The sequence below is a fragment of the Euprymna scolopes genome, chromosome 2, assembly GCF_053919585.1.
Source record: "Euprymna scolopes isolate OS-2025 chromosome 2, ASM5391958v1, whole genome shotgun sequence".
In the NCBI taxonomy this organism is placed as follows: domain Eukaryota; kingdom Metazoa; phylum Mollusca; class Cephalopoda; order Sepiida; family Sepiolidae; genus Euprymna; species Euprymna scolopes.
In genome coordinates this window covers 32,722,179-32,737,484 of record NC_136483.1, presented here as the reverse complement: position 1 = coordinate 32,737,484, position 15,306 = coordinate 32,722,179, and the positions used below count along the sequence as shown (strand labels likewise).

The window sequence follows — 15,306 nt, the reverse complement described above, 5'->3', positions numbered from 1 at the left end:
GAAACGTTGTGAAAAAACAACCAATATGAGAATAATAGTTCAAACAAATAATTATCAAGCCTCATCTAAAAAATATACAAACATCATATAAAACAAACAAACAAACAAACAAACAAACAAACAAACAAGCAAACAAAAAACAAACAAAAAACAATAAAAACAGAATGTACCTGGATTTATATATCAAAAAGAATAGACTTGACGCTATTTTTCACCATCAACTAATAACATCCAGTGTGAATGCATCTGAAGACGATCGGAGGTTATATCAGCCGAAAAGTTGTGGAAAAAACAACAAAGACGAAACAGTCCAAACAATTCAAATAATAGAAAAAAAAAATTAAAAATTAAGTAAGAAGGAATTAATTTTAGCATTTCTTTTAGTCTCTACCCTCATGGACGAACTTTCTCTCCTCAATAAAACTTTTGAAACCACGAAAAGTATCCATAAGTTCCATAGATGAGTTTTGATTGCCAAAGTTAAAAAGCTGATCAACAGCCACTATATATATATATATATATATATATATATATATATATATATATATATATATATATATATACTAGACTACCCGTGATCCGTTGGATCATTATGTTATATTAGATATGGAATTCATGTATACACTTGTGACGTAAAGAAAATAGTTTTTTTTGACATAACAGAAAAATTTTTATGAAAGTATATTAAAATAAAAAAATCACGGACGGATCACTCAAACATGAAAAAAAAATCCTCCCTATTCGTGTAAATTTACCTATTTTTTCGAATAATCGCCCCAAAATCGAAAATTAAACATAATTTTCCTACGAATCGAACGCCGACGAAAGTCATTTAGCAGCAAAAACGCACATGAACCTATCGATGAGAAATATAAGAATGAAAAACCCATATTGGAATACTTCAACCAAGTTATAGAAACTTAAAATCTAAAAAAAAAAAAAAAAAAAAAATAATAAAACTGAAGCAAAAAAAATAAAACCTAAATAAATAAAATAAAATAAAACTAATATTGAAACAGATTAGTTAATGTGTCAACAAATTCTCACACAACGATTTTGTATCTAGAAATGTAAACAAAAATAAAAAAAGAAGGAAGAAAGGAAAAGGGACGGATAGAGAGTAGTAGTAATAGTAGTAGTCTTGGCTTTACTACAATTGTCCTTATGTTTGTCAACGGGTTAAAGTTGTCTAGTTGTAAGAAAATACAGTATAGTTGTAATAAAGAATAGTTGCAAAATAAAAAAAATAGTTCCACTCTTCCCATGTTAAATAATAATTTCGAAATAATAACGTTAATATTACAGTGTACAGGTCAAAATCTGCAAAAGAAGCGATTTGTGTTTATTTGTTTACGTTGTTATGGGTTAATGTTTATGCGCGCATGCGCAACCGAATGTCGTAAACCGAAAAGTGGGTTACATCACTCGTTACAAGGTCATTTGAGTTTTATAATTATATATGTATATATATATATATATATACTATGCTAGAACTATTTCATCATAAATGATACGCAATCATACACTACATAGAAAATATGCATAAATGGAATTAAGCGTAATAGTTAAATGAAACAAATCATCATCTATAATATAAATCTCACCTACCTGTTTAAATGTATGTATGTATGTATGTATGTATGTATGCATACAACTTTCGACAGAGGCGACGGATTTTCACAAGATCAGTATCATTTTGAAGCTTGACCCTTCGGACGACAAAAATCGAAAAATTGGCTAAAACATTAATTCCTTCACCCTCATCTGGGCACTTTTCTACAGGGAGAGGTTGCTTTTTGCGCTTATATTTTCGAAAGTCATCTCTCTTTTCTCTAGCCTTAATTTAAACCTTCACAACTACCAGTTTGACAATGGACACAACGTCAAATACTTCACGTTTTTTTTCACGTTCTTTTCCTCCTTCGCAATACGGGTTCGAGCCTGCCTGCATACTACCACTTTCATTTTATCTCAAACACCCGGGTAACGCCGGGCACCCAGGCTACTCTATAATATAAAGGGGGAAATCTGTTTAAATGTATGTATGTTTGTATGTCTGCCGAAAACTTTCAACGGAGGCGACGGATTTGCACGAAATTGGTATTGTTTTGAAGCTCGACCCTTCGGTCGACAAATATCGAAAAATTAGCTAAAAGCATTAATTCCTTCACCCTCAACTGACCACTTTCTTATAAGGACAGGGTAGCAAAAAATCGCCCCTTCATGACAATTTAGCCAAACACACATGCGCAAAAACGTTCTTTCTTAAATTAGTTTAAATATAAAAAAAACGACCTAACTTCATTTATGCGATAATAAACCAGTCGTTATAGTGGTGGCGTCGTTATCTTAAGATTGCACGTTAGAGTCTAGATATACTCTTTTTTCGATTTTTTAAGTTTTAATATTGAAATAGAGGTTATTTAATGCCATTTTTACATTCGTTTTTTTTTTTTAATGTCCATCACGTTCGCTATTTTTTGTTTTTGTTTTTCCAATTTTTTAAAGAAGTTTTAACATTTAAACAGAGTTATTTATGCCATTTCTTTTTCGTTCGCCTATTCTTTATTTTGCATCACGTTCGCTGTTTTTTGTTCATGCTTTTCCGAGTTATAAAAAGTTATAATATTTAAACAAGGTGTTTCTTTATTTTCCATTTTATTTTGATTTACCCCTCACACCTCACCACACCCGGGCAACACCGGGTACCCCCACTAGTCTATAATATAAATCTTACCTGCTTGTTTAAATGTATGTACGAATGTATTATGTCTGTCTGTCTGTCTGTCTGTCTGCCTATAACTTTCGACAGGGGTAACGGATTTTCACGAGGTTGGTGCCATTTTGAAGCTTGACCCTTTGGCCAGCAAATATCGAAAAATTGGATAAAAACATTAATTCCTTCACCCTCAACTTGGCACTTTACTACAAGGAGGGGTCGCTTTTTTCGCCGAATTTTTTCGAAAGTCATCCCCTCTTTTCGATTGACTAGACTTAATTTAAACTTCGCCACTTCCGGTTTGGCAATGGACGCAACGGCAAAGACGTCACGTTTTTTTTCACGTTCTTTTCCTCCTTCGCAGTACGGGTTCGAGTCTGCCTTCGTATTACCACGTTTTCTTTTTTTTGCTGAACACACACCTCCAAACACCCGGGCAACGCTGGGCACTCAGGCTAGTCTAATAACAAACCAAAATAGAATGAATAATTAATTAATGAACATTCGTTTATCAAAGGAATATGCAAATTAGTTAACCTCCATTAAGTCGTTCGCATATCAATGATTGAGTATATTACGAAGTTCGTTTTAATAATTTTAAATAAAAAAGTGGGGTTTTAATATCAATGCCACTATGGCAAAAATACAACTTTATAGGTATAAAGATAGATTATATACGTGAAACAATAAAGTATATTTTTGTACTGTCTCGATTTCAATTTACCTGTGGTTGATTAGTGTTGATTGGATATGTGCGCTGGTTTTCGTACTAGAGGATTTTCCTTAATATTTCGACTGTTTTCGCCATTGCCATGCGTTGTATGGCGCCGATTTTCATTTTTCCGAATCTATTTTCAGTTTTCTTGGAACATGTATAGATATTACAATGATTTTTATCATGGTCTTTGTTACCAACTGACTTATACTTCTCCATTCTCCCCAACGACTTATCTGGTTATATCTCACGTTTCCGTAAGGAGTTAGACAGACGTATGCACAAACTTAGGCTCTCTATTCGAAAATCTCTCTCTTCTTGACTATAGAATCCAAACTAGATTCAGACGATCATGTACTTTAGACTAAATCAGCATTAGCTACTTATATACCGTTTTCCCTCAGCCTAGAACTGAACCCTAATCAACTATGTCTACGATAGCATAGATAAAGCGCGCTTCCTAGATACTAGCGCCCAAGTACATGAATTTGGTCACTTTAATGTCTACCACAACAATTGGCTTAGTTTGTCCAGTTACACAGACCCAGCTGGTAGCAACAAACATATCTGTTCTATATCCCATTTCCTAACACAGTCACATTCCCAATCTGTCTTCCAGATCGACACGATTAGCAAGCCTCACTTTTAGACCTTTTTATGACCACAGTTTCCGAGGATTGTGTAATGCCCATAGACAACTGTGTGCTACACAGACAATGTTAATGAATTGTTTTATTATACATGAAAAACCCACACATACATACAACAATAAAGGAACATTTTAGCCACTAGACGTCACACAATGTATATATCACAACGTTAGAGACATTTGTTATATAAACTCTGTTTACATGCACAAAAGTATATAGAAACTAGAAATAATTGTAAAAGAAGGCATTCTGAAGTCACCAGAAAACGCATTGGGTCGCAGAAATTAGGAACTCGCGATTACTGGAAAATTTATAACAGTGTAGTAAATGATGTGCAATCAACAATTTCCCCACTATCCAACAAACATAAAGTTGTTTGTACAACAACCGAAAAGGCAAACATGCTTGCCCGACGGTTCGCCTCCAACATCACTTTAGACCCAATAAACCACCCCTCCCAAATTTCCATTTGCGGACAGAAGTCACACTCGATGATCTATAAATTACCATTTTCCATGTCCGTTATGCCATAAAAAGGCGTGTAGTCCTGATTTCATCCGTACTATGCTATTAAAAAAATGCTCCGTTGGGGATGCCCCGGTTTTCTCCAAACTCTTCAACAAATGCCTTCCTGAAATTTTCTTTCCTGACTGAAAATTGCTTCTGCTGTATCAGTTTTCAAGAATTCTGGCGAAAAAACTGACCCACTAAATTATCGCCTCATTACACTATTTTTAATGCCTATGTTCTTTATATTTTCAAATATTTAATAGATTCTAGTTTATATAAAACTATTATTACCTTGATCATTTTGGAGGCGCCTCTTGCCTTGATGATCAGTCTTTTTGTGTTTTGAAGTATTGTTATTATTATTATTATTATTATTATTATTATTATTATTATTATTATTAGTAGTAGTAGTAGTAGTAGTGATAACATAATCACTGTGTGGTTTAAACGAATGAAAGGAAGATGAATTCAAACTTACCATAACTCATGGAAAAAGAAACTGTGATGAGAAAAATTGTCTTCATTTATGAATCTCATATTAAAAATGGCGTACGTTTGTGGAAGTAAAGAATTATAGGGAGAATGAGAGAGTATAAAATGCAAGAAAAGAGATGACCAAGGGCGTTAGTTGTTTTGTAACGAAGTAAAAAGATTGGCTATAGTTTAATTGGAGAAGAAAGAAGAAAAAAAGGGAAAAGGAAGATTGGTGATAATTATGTGACGAAGAAGGAGGATAATTGAGAGAGAGAGAGAGAGAGAGAGAGAGAGAGGGAGAGAGAGAGAGAGAGAGAGAAGGAAAAAGAAAAATAGAGGGGGGATTGATTATCTATATAATATTTTACTTTTTCATTCCTTAGTTAGTCCATACGTTACGCTTTGAAAAATCTGCTTCAAAAAGACTAAATTCGCGAAATTTGTCTTTTAAAAAGGCTAATCTGGAAACCATGGTGACCTCCCTTTGATGTAGCCTCGTTTTCGAATATCATTATAATAATATACGATCAGTGTGAGAAAGAAACTCATAGTAGTTTCGATGTGCAGCAGCTCTTCACCGAGAAAAGAAGTTATCGAAACGTTACGTAAAAAGGGAACATTCGAAAGGGCAAAAAGAACATAGTTTGCCGAGAAGTACTGGACTGAAGGAGCAAATTAAAGATTGTTTCCTAATATGTAATTTTTATTATTTGTATGGAATTATTATTTGTATGGAATTATTATTTGTATGGAATTATTTTGTATGGGATTATTATTTGTATAGAATTCCTTTCTGAGTATTTATTAGTACGTATTAATTAATCTCTTTTGGGCTAGTTATATATTAAACCTACAATGGACATTATTTCATAGAAATATTAACGAACTCATATTTTCTGCATCCGATTAGTTTTTCTGTCCAAAAATTGTATGTTAAGATAGGTAAATAGACAAAGATAGATAGGTAGATAGATAAGCGAAGTTAAATATATGGATAAAGAGAGAGAGAGAGAGAGAGAGAGAGAGAGAGAGAGAGAGAGAGAGAGAGAGAGAGAGGTTGAGAGAGGTTGATAGACTATACATATTACAATATTTTACTTATTTCAGACGAAACACCATCAAAGATTAGCGGTCTTTAAATTATTACAAGAGTCTGCTCCGTATACATAGCACTTGACAGGTGACCACTAAGAATATGTGATTGACGCCTAAATTAAACAGAGTCAATGCAAATAATAACAATGTTTCAACAGGGTAAATTTTTAAGGCGTCACTTTCATAACCAAACGAAAGAGGTTGGGTGTAATCATTGGAGCTCCGAATGACAACAAAGGACACATTTTGTGGTAACATGTGGAAAAACAGGTTTTTTTTTTAAAAAAAAGCAAATAAATAAACAAAGAAGGAGAATAAAAAAGAAAAGTCAGTCCTATATTTAGAATATTCGGTTCAGTAGAGACGATACTGTATAAGCTGTCCAAAAAAGAAAAGAAAGAAAAAAAATTAAAAGAAATTAAAAAACAAAACAAAACAGAAAGAGTTTAAAATTTCATTTTTATTTATTAAAGACGAAACCGTAGAGAAAAGCCCAGGACACTTAATGAAAGTGAAACCTTTGCTTTCAACAACATACTTTATTCTCTACTGAAAGCTTATAACATGAGATTACGAAGTTAGGATTTCTATCCAGGTTTACAACGGGAAATAGAATACATCTGCGAAAAGAAAATCTATTACATTTGATAAAAAGAAAAAAATTAAGAGAGTTACTTCCCTTAGATTTTGTGGGCGGGTTTTAACCACCACCCCATAATTTTTTTCTTTCTTCTTTTAACATTTATTTTGGTGTGGTTTGCACTTCGAGGTGGGGAACATAATTTCCAAGGACTTGATACTGATATCATTTTTCTATCAGAAATTGTTTAGTTTCCTAACTTTTAGACAAAGACTTCTTCACAAAATCAGGTAAGTTAATAATTCCAATTTTTGCTCGTATTTTTTAAAATTAAAAATTAATATTGAATGACATTTTTAAAACTTTATCGTTTTATCCGTCTAAACATTAATCAATAGATAGCTAGTTAATATAACTATCTATCTATTGATTGCTGTTTAGTTGTTTTGCAGTCATTAAAACATATGTACTAAAAACAATTCACGTTAAAAATGATTACCTAGGTCTCTGCGGAGATGGTCCAGGTAAAAGTAACTTGGCAATGGATCGATAGTTCAGTGTAATTTGTTAGTGAGAATGTTGCACTGTATTTTTCCACGAATGTCCATCAATCTGTCCTCAAAAGGCAAGCAATAAGTACAGAACTGATCATGGTTTATAAAAGAAAGCAATTCTGTATTGATTCATTTTGCGACATATTAATCCAATTTTTATCATTTAGTGACGAATCCAGATTGTTTGGTAAAAATCTTTATGCTTCAAGTTCTTAATATTTTCAAATATTTAATAGATTCTAGTTTATATAAAACTTATTTGTACAGTAATTTGTTTTATTGGCATATATGTTGTAGATGAATAGACTACACACTATATGTATATAGTCTATTTAACTTATAGATGGGGTCCTGCCAGATACTCCCACTACTCTGGATTAAAGTGGGGCTGGAAGTAATGGCAACTAAGGAATTACTTTATACTCCTCAAAGCTACCAAATTGGCACCTTGTCAAAGAATATAGTTTAAAGTTATACTAAAGACCGCGTATAAATACACATGAATATAGAGATATACCTTTTATATTACAACTAGTTCGAATACCAATTACCGACCAATTTGCCATAACGATAGGAGTGTTCACTAGCAAACCGGTTGATAAGAGTTCCATCATCGGTCAAATCGTATCAAAGACTTATAAATGGTATTTGGTACTCTCATGCTAAACATTCAGCAGTGTAAAGCCAGGATCTAGGCTTAGTTCAGTAATCCGAGAAAGGAGTAACGCTCTCCAATACACTTAGGTGTAGTAGCTAATTAAATCAAGGCCTTCGGGTTGTACCTGACTATGGTAACTATCTCACTTTTTCTTTTTAGAATACCCCTTTCAGGACTGGTTCGTAATAATGTTAGGCACTCAGAACCTCCAGTCGGTCTGATGCAAAGAAATTAATGCTCATGCTGCTCTGCTAAAGACTGGGTGGAAATAAAGTTCATACGATTGACGTTTGGATTTTGAAAGGATTTAAGTTTATGGTAATGCAAATTATGTTCATTGATATAATTTTCAGTCTGTTGCTTAAAGTTTAAATCAGTAAGAATTCTTTCTTCCAAAATAACCACTTCAAAAAGCGTAACATATCAGGACGTTCAATACAAAAAGAAAAAGGAGAAAAAAAAATACGAGAATAGTGAAAACTGCGAAATTAGAATTTAGAAACGTTTCGAAACGTTCGTGTAGTTTAACCTAAATTTGATTAAAGTCTGAGAACCTTTAAAATTTTATTTAATTTAATTATAGTTTAAATAGCATTAAGATAAAAGTAAAAAAAAAAACAAAAACGTTTATTTAAAAGTTTCATGACTTTAGGGATTCCTTTCCCATTAAAAGACAATATAACTTTCCAGGAGAATCTGCAAAGATAAGGTATCAATTCAGAGTATCTCTTCTGAGTGAACTGGATTTTTCTCACGTTTACTGACTTTGTGTCAACTCCAGTCGTCAATATATATATACTCCTACATATTTGTTTTTATTTGTATTGATATACATATTAAAAACCTTTTTTCCATTTATTTAAAAAGAAAATACAACTTTGTTATATATGGGTTGTGGAATTGCATTCATTAGCAAAAGATCTAGCTAATTTGCATATTCTTTTAAACATTAACTTTAATTAATTACCTATTATTTTTTTTCGGGTTTTCTTATGGGATGATCATCTTTAGTTAACTATTACGTGTAATTATATTCATGCAGATATTCTACATGATTTATACTTGCATAATATTTGCGTAAAAAATGTATAGTAAACACAAAACTATTTCCATATATATTTATGTATGCGTATATATTTTTGTTTAAGTAATTTTGCCTACCAAACTTCTTTGTCAGTTTCTGGTTTACACACATGAAACTACATATATAAGGTATTTGAACCCACTTGGGGTTAAGCCCGGAAAAATCTGTACAAAAGTGTGGAAATTAAAAAAAAATGAAATTTGTCAGGTGAAGATCGAACGCTCTGGCATTACGAGTATGCATGCATAACGTAGTAGATATTGATTCATGTTTTAATTTTTAGCCTCGCAGCAAGCATATTTTCATAACTCAGTCATTAACAGCAGAGTAACAATAAATGATAAGCTAAACGTTTGGGTTTCGATTCTCAGTGGTGGCGCACGAGTAATTTCACTTATCATCACCTAACGCCGTTTACTGTATATTTTAGTTTTCACTTCTAATTCTCATTTTCGCTCCTTCGCACTTTTACTTCAACACCTGAAGATGATTCGTGGATGAATCGAAAGCATTCGTGACATCAACAATTATGGAACTTTTATTAATATTTTTGATTTTTATTTATATAAAAATCAAAAATATTAATAAAAGTTCCATAATTCGTCCACGAATCATCTTATCATTTATTGTTACTCTGCTGCTAAGAATTAAAACATGAATCAATAGCTACTACGTTATGCATGCATACGAAAAAGATTATATGGAAAATCGAAAAAAAGAAAGAATCATAAAGCAAAGTGTCTTCGTTGCATTTAATAATATTTGCTTGAATGAAAAAATGATGCCTAAATATACCAATTTATATATATATATATATATATATATATATATATATATATATATATATATATATATATATATATATATATAAGAGAGATTTCGACGATTAAAAAAAATTAAATCAATTCCAAATAAAGAGCACACACAAAGTTATATTGGTTTCAACTGTTTCAAAACAGCATTTATTTTAAGTCGTACAATAAATAATCCCTACTTATATATATAATGCACTTTGTCTATATCTCTGTGTGTGTTTGTGTATGAGTTCGTTTTCTATGGACTCCGAAACAGCTGGGCCGATGTTTTTTTTTAATTTCACATAAATATACTTAATATGTCTGGAGGTGTTCTTAGATAGGTTTTGTATCTGAATGCGTCTGGCAAGTATCGATAATCGATAATCGAAAAAGTTCGATTAAAGAAGGAAGAGTCCGAGCTTGACTAAAGTTAACAACCTTATACAGCCTAACATCACAAGTGCATTTGAGAAGTTTCATCACCGCACAAGCAGAAGGACTCGACATATAAAATCAACAGTAGGTTCTTTGATAAGACAGGGACGAGTTCGAAATGAATGTTTTTGTTTAGAGCACAATTGGACTATGATACTTGACATTTGCATTTTAAACTTTAGTTCAAGTAATTATATAAAAATATTTTTTATAAAATGATCAATGGGTTCTCTACAATGTACTGTTGATTAAGTCACTGTGGTGGGGGATGTGAAATTTCTTCCTGGTGCCCCGCAGTGGAGTTCTGGATTGGATTGAAAAATGGGTGATTTTACCGATTTTACCGATTTCGATGCCAATAAAAATATGGTAGCGTGAAAAATTCGTTGATTATCGTTTAGTTCCGGGCAACGTCGGGTTATTCCGTTGAAATCCGCTGTAAACAACTATGTTGCCTTTGGTATATGTTCTTTATTTGGAACATTTTCCGGAAAATGTTTTCAATCTTTGAAATTGCCCTACAAGTATTGAGCTGTTGTTATCTGTAAATAAGATTGATCGTTACAGTTGTATCATTGCGGATTTTCTATATTTTCTAAATTGAGGATTTATGCGCGTGTATTTATGCATATGTGTATCTGTTTTCATTTATGTGTATGCGTATCTGACATTCTTTGAAAAAGTGTATATGTGTGTGTTATTCACGCACACGTGTTTCGTCATCTTTACGCCTTATCAGTGTAGCTAGACTAAAGTAATGTTCGAAACCGGACGAGCAAACTAAACTAATACTGGCACTGAGATAAATTATATCGCATTTAGGTATTACTTTATTTATATTTAAAGTTTGTTAATTATCAGCTTAACAGAAATTTTCTTCTCCAAATTTAACAAATAAAAAATAACCTTGTGAATAATACGTAAACTTATAAGTGTTATAATTTAAATATAGCGAGAAAGAGGGGGAGAGTGATAGACGAAAAGAACCAATACTATACAAAATGATTGTTTTTTGTTTAATATTATCACATATATAATAAACAAATAAACAAAAAGTCTTATGATTCTTGTTTGATTTAAATTAAATAATCAGAATGATAAAACACAGCAAAATAATTTTCTATCAATTTTAATGTTTGCCTATAAATCCAGCACAGATTTGATACATTCTTGTGTATAAACGATTATTATCAGTCTTGGTCTTGCATTTGTCGAAGATTGCTTCATGCACTGCAAATCTTTTCATTCTTGATAACCGAATAAAGTATGACATTTTTGGAAATGATTCCATAATTCAGCTAAATCAGATTCCAAAGTTGCTTTTATTAAATAGAAAATCGGATCAGCGTATTGCACCAATAAAAATATTTACTGAGTTTTTGAAACTATAGTTTTAGATTTGTTTATATTATTTAAATTTTAAATTATAGTCAAAACTTTCACGCTTGCAAGAACATACAAGTACAATTTGCAATTAATTGGAATTAGGTTTCGGTATCTTTTAGATGAAGATGATTAACGTAAGCTTCAACATTCGTCAGGTGTATCTTGTTGAACTCGGGAATCTGTACGGAATTTCGAACGGAACCATTTATTTAATACACGAGGGATAGTTTGCTATAGTTCCATCAATTCTAGCCAAGTAGAAGTCTTAAGCAATAAGTAAGGCACCCTAGTATAACAGATATAAGTAATAATCATTTTTTTTACTTGGGGATCACCACTTATCAAGGCCCGAAGGCTACTCAAGGATAAGGATTAATGAATGTAAGGTTGGAGTGTAGTAATCATTAATGGTGTAAATTGGGTAGAATTTGATTATTTATGGAGACGGCTTAACAAGAACTTGTTTACATTGGATTTGAAGGCTACCATGTTGTATTAAACCGTGAAGGAGGCCAGTGGAACAGTGTTCCACAGGCGGGCAGTTCCGGGAAAAAAACTTTGTTCATGTAATCTGCGTTTTAGATTTAGGCACAGATACAGAGTGGGGGAAATCGTTTTTAACGGTTGTAGCTAGTCGAGTGTTTTTTATGAAAGTTTGGCAAGGAGGAACCATAGATTGGAGCTTAGTCGAGCACTTGCCAGTTCTAAATGATAGTCTTCTAGAGGTTAAAAATCCAATCCTTATTACGGGCGACACTACGAATATAATTGCGTATCACGATTGGAATAAGAATTTTGCTTACAATTGGAATAATAATTCTAGACTTAAAATGTAGTAGCCTTATGTCTTGATTTTAATCTTCGCACGAGGATATGGATGTAAGATGTTATTAAAAATAACCCTAAATATGAAGAAACGAATACATTTAAATAAACAAAAATTAAAGGCGAGGCGTCCCAACAATCGGAATACAAATTTACAAAATGTGAGAAAATATACAATACTAAACCAAAGCAAACAAAAAATTAAATAAATACTTAGTATTCGTGACTCCCTCTACAATGTTGGTGCCGATTAAAAAAATGATTTCGGTTTATTATCGATTTATAAAATCGAAAGGGAACAAAAAATAAAAATAAAATGGCAGTGTCAAACCGTCCTCTTGCCGTACGAAAGTCTTTTTTCCTTTCTTCCCTCAACTTGCAATAAATCCTCATGTATTCAGTGAGACATTCATTAGGTTACTTTCGACTTCATAAATTGTAAATGAAATTTTAATAACATATTTACTATAAATGTTAGAGAAATACTATCTGAATCTTTATTTGTTAAATACATTTGTGAACATTTCAGCAAATATGTTTATTATATTTAAATTTAAAACAATTACTTTGAGGTCACACTGTTCTATTCATTAAACTATCAAATATATATCAACTTTTATGTGGATATATCGGTCTAATTATTGGTAGTTACTCTGTTTTTTTTATTCCCCTTTATTTTTTCCTCTTTTTTTTGGGATGTGAAATGCCTGGAAATTGTATAGAATTGAAAATAAGTCTCGATTTTTATTGCACTGTTTTCATATCTCTATTACGCTAACGGCCTTAATTTACATATACATGAAAATAACGTCATAACAGATTCATCTATAAGTACCTATTTACTATGCCCCACCCAACGGGACAGAGTTAGACACCAGGTCGTTTTTTTAACGTGGAGAAAAGGTACAAAAATAAAAGATTGTCTCAGTCGTGAAGGACTTCTCCTCCACCGAAAGTGAACAAGAAATGGAAGGGCAGCATCTGAAGAACAGATACTACACTTTGATCTTGGCCAAAAGGCTCCCCATTTATTTCTTATCTCCTGCAACATTTTCTTTATTTTCTTTCTTATTTCTTTCTCTTTTTCATTTTCTTTAATTTTATTTCTTTCTCTTTTTCATTTTCTTTAATTTTATTTCTTTCTCTTTTTCATTTTCTTTAATTTTATTTCTTTCTGTTACTTCGTTACGCTCGTTCTTCCTTCCATAAATAAAATACAAGGTTTATTTTTCTTAAATTTAAATATAACTGCAACAGTGATAGACTGGTTAAAAATGTAAGATTGAAGTTAATCAGTTCCAAGGTTCAAACCGCTCAATTAGCGGTACAGTTATATTAGCCACACTGATGATTTTAAGTGAACATGAAACATATATGTCACTATTTAATAATATATATTTATTTGCGAAAAAAGAGGATTCGCTTGTTGAATACTTTGAGAGAAATATGAAAAGTTCCTAATAAGTAATTCTTCATAAGTTTTTCCCCCTGTGATGATGGGATGGAAATATGTTTATATAGTCGTTAAAATAACATTACTCAAGGAATGCAAAACACATTCAACTCAAACTGATTAACATAACTGAACTATTAATGTAAGTTATTTTCCAGAAAAAAATGTATATATTAGTTGTATATTATTAAAAAATCCCTCTTTTAGTATATGCAAATTAATTTTGATTATTAGTTTCCTATTTTTTAGAAAAATATTTATTCTTAAAAGTATATAGGTCTACAACTGATTAAGTACATTTTTAATTTATTCACTGATTCAATGAGAACGAACAGTAAAGTAATAAGATGCCCCTCTACAAAACAGTATGCAAATTAGTTAATTTTAGCACAATAATAGCACATACATATTTAGTATATGAGGAAACCGTTGTTCTTTTATACGTGACAGGAATTTGGCGTTTTAATCCTACTGTCGATGTGATCTCACTGTCAGTCATATATATATATATATATATATATATATATATATATATATATATATATATATATATATATATATAATCTTACAGAACTATATTTCCTTCTATGGCCCATTAACCCATGAAACCATTTAGAATTACCTCCCCTGAAAAGTAAAGATCAGGCGACTGCTTTTAATTTTCTCCTAAGCTACCTCACGCAATGTCGTTTGCTTTTAATTTAAAACTGATTTATTTATATTCCGCTAAATTTTAGAATTTTATCTATATGATTAATAAGCTAGTTGGACCTTACTTGATTACCTTAATCAATTTTAGTTACCGTTATTAAAATCTGTCTGCTGTTTAAACCGGTTGACAATTTGATTCGTGTATTTGAACATTGTTTGCACTATCATCCTATCTTCATACCTAATCTGTTGAAACGTTCGTTGCTAGCATGATTAAAATAATAAATAACAAAGTTTTAGAAAATTTTAAGATTAAAATCGATTTTTCTGAAATAGTGTAACAGAGCGCGTATGGGCGCATGTAAAAATATCAGAAGTAGCCGAAGCATAGCTGACTAGCGAAAATACTAGCAGCAGCAGACGTTAAAACATGTATGCAAATTAGCAAGTGTGCGCGAGTTTGCATAACAAGAAAAGGAAAGAAAAATACTCCACGTGGACGAAGGAGGAGCAAGTTTCTTGACAGGGAAGATGGACGTGTTAATACAATTGCGAGAAAGCGCTGGCTGGCGCCGGTGTGATGTAGCGAAGACAGAGACTTTTAAAAAGCACGTGTGTATGAAAGGACTTTGAAAATATAAGGAAAATACACTGTTTTAAATAAGGAATACATGCCGAGTCAGATTTTTATTTATCTCTTAATATTTTGGTTGTTCCTTT

General features: G+C 31.9%; 1 protein-coding gene across 1 annotated transcript in view; it reads left to right on the top strand.

Annotated features, from left to right (window-relative positions):
- Positions 1–6,476: 6,476 nt before the first annotated feature.
- Positions 6,477–15,306, top strand: part of LOC145290610 (uncharacterized) — a 50,808-nt gene continuing 41,978 nt past the window's right edge. Inside the window, exon 1 of the mRNA XM_080136498.1 lies at positions 6,477–7,033. The gene's annotated coding sequence lies outside the window, so the exon portion shown is untranslated. The remainder of the gene's footprint in view (positions 7,034–15,306) is intronic.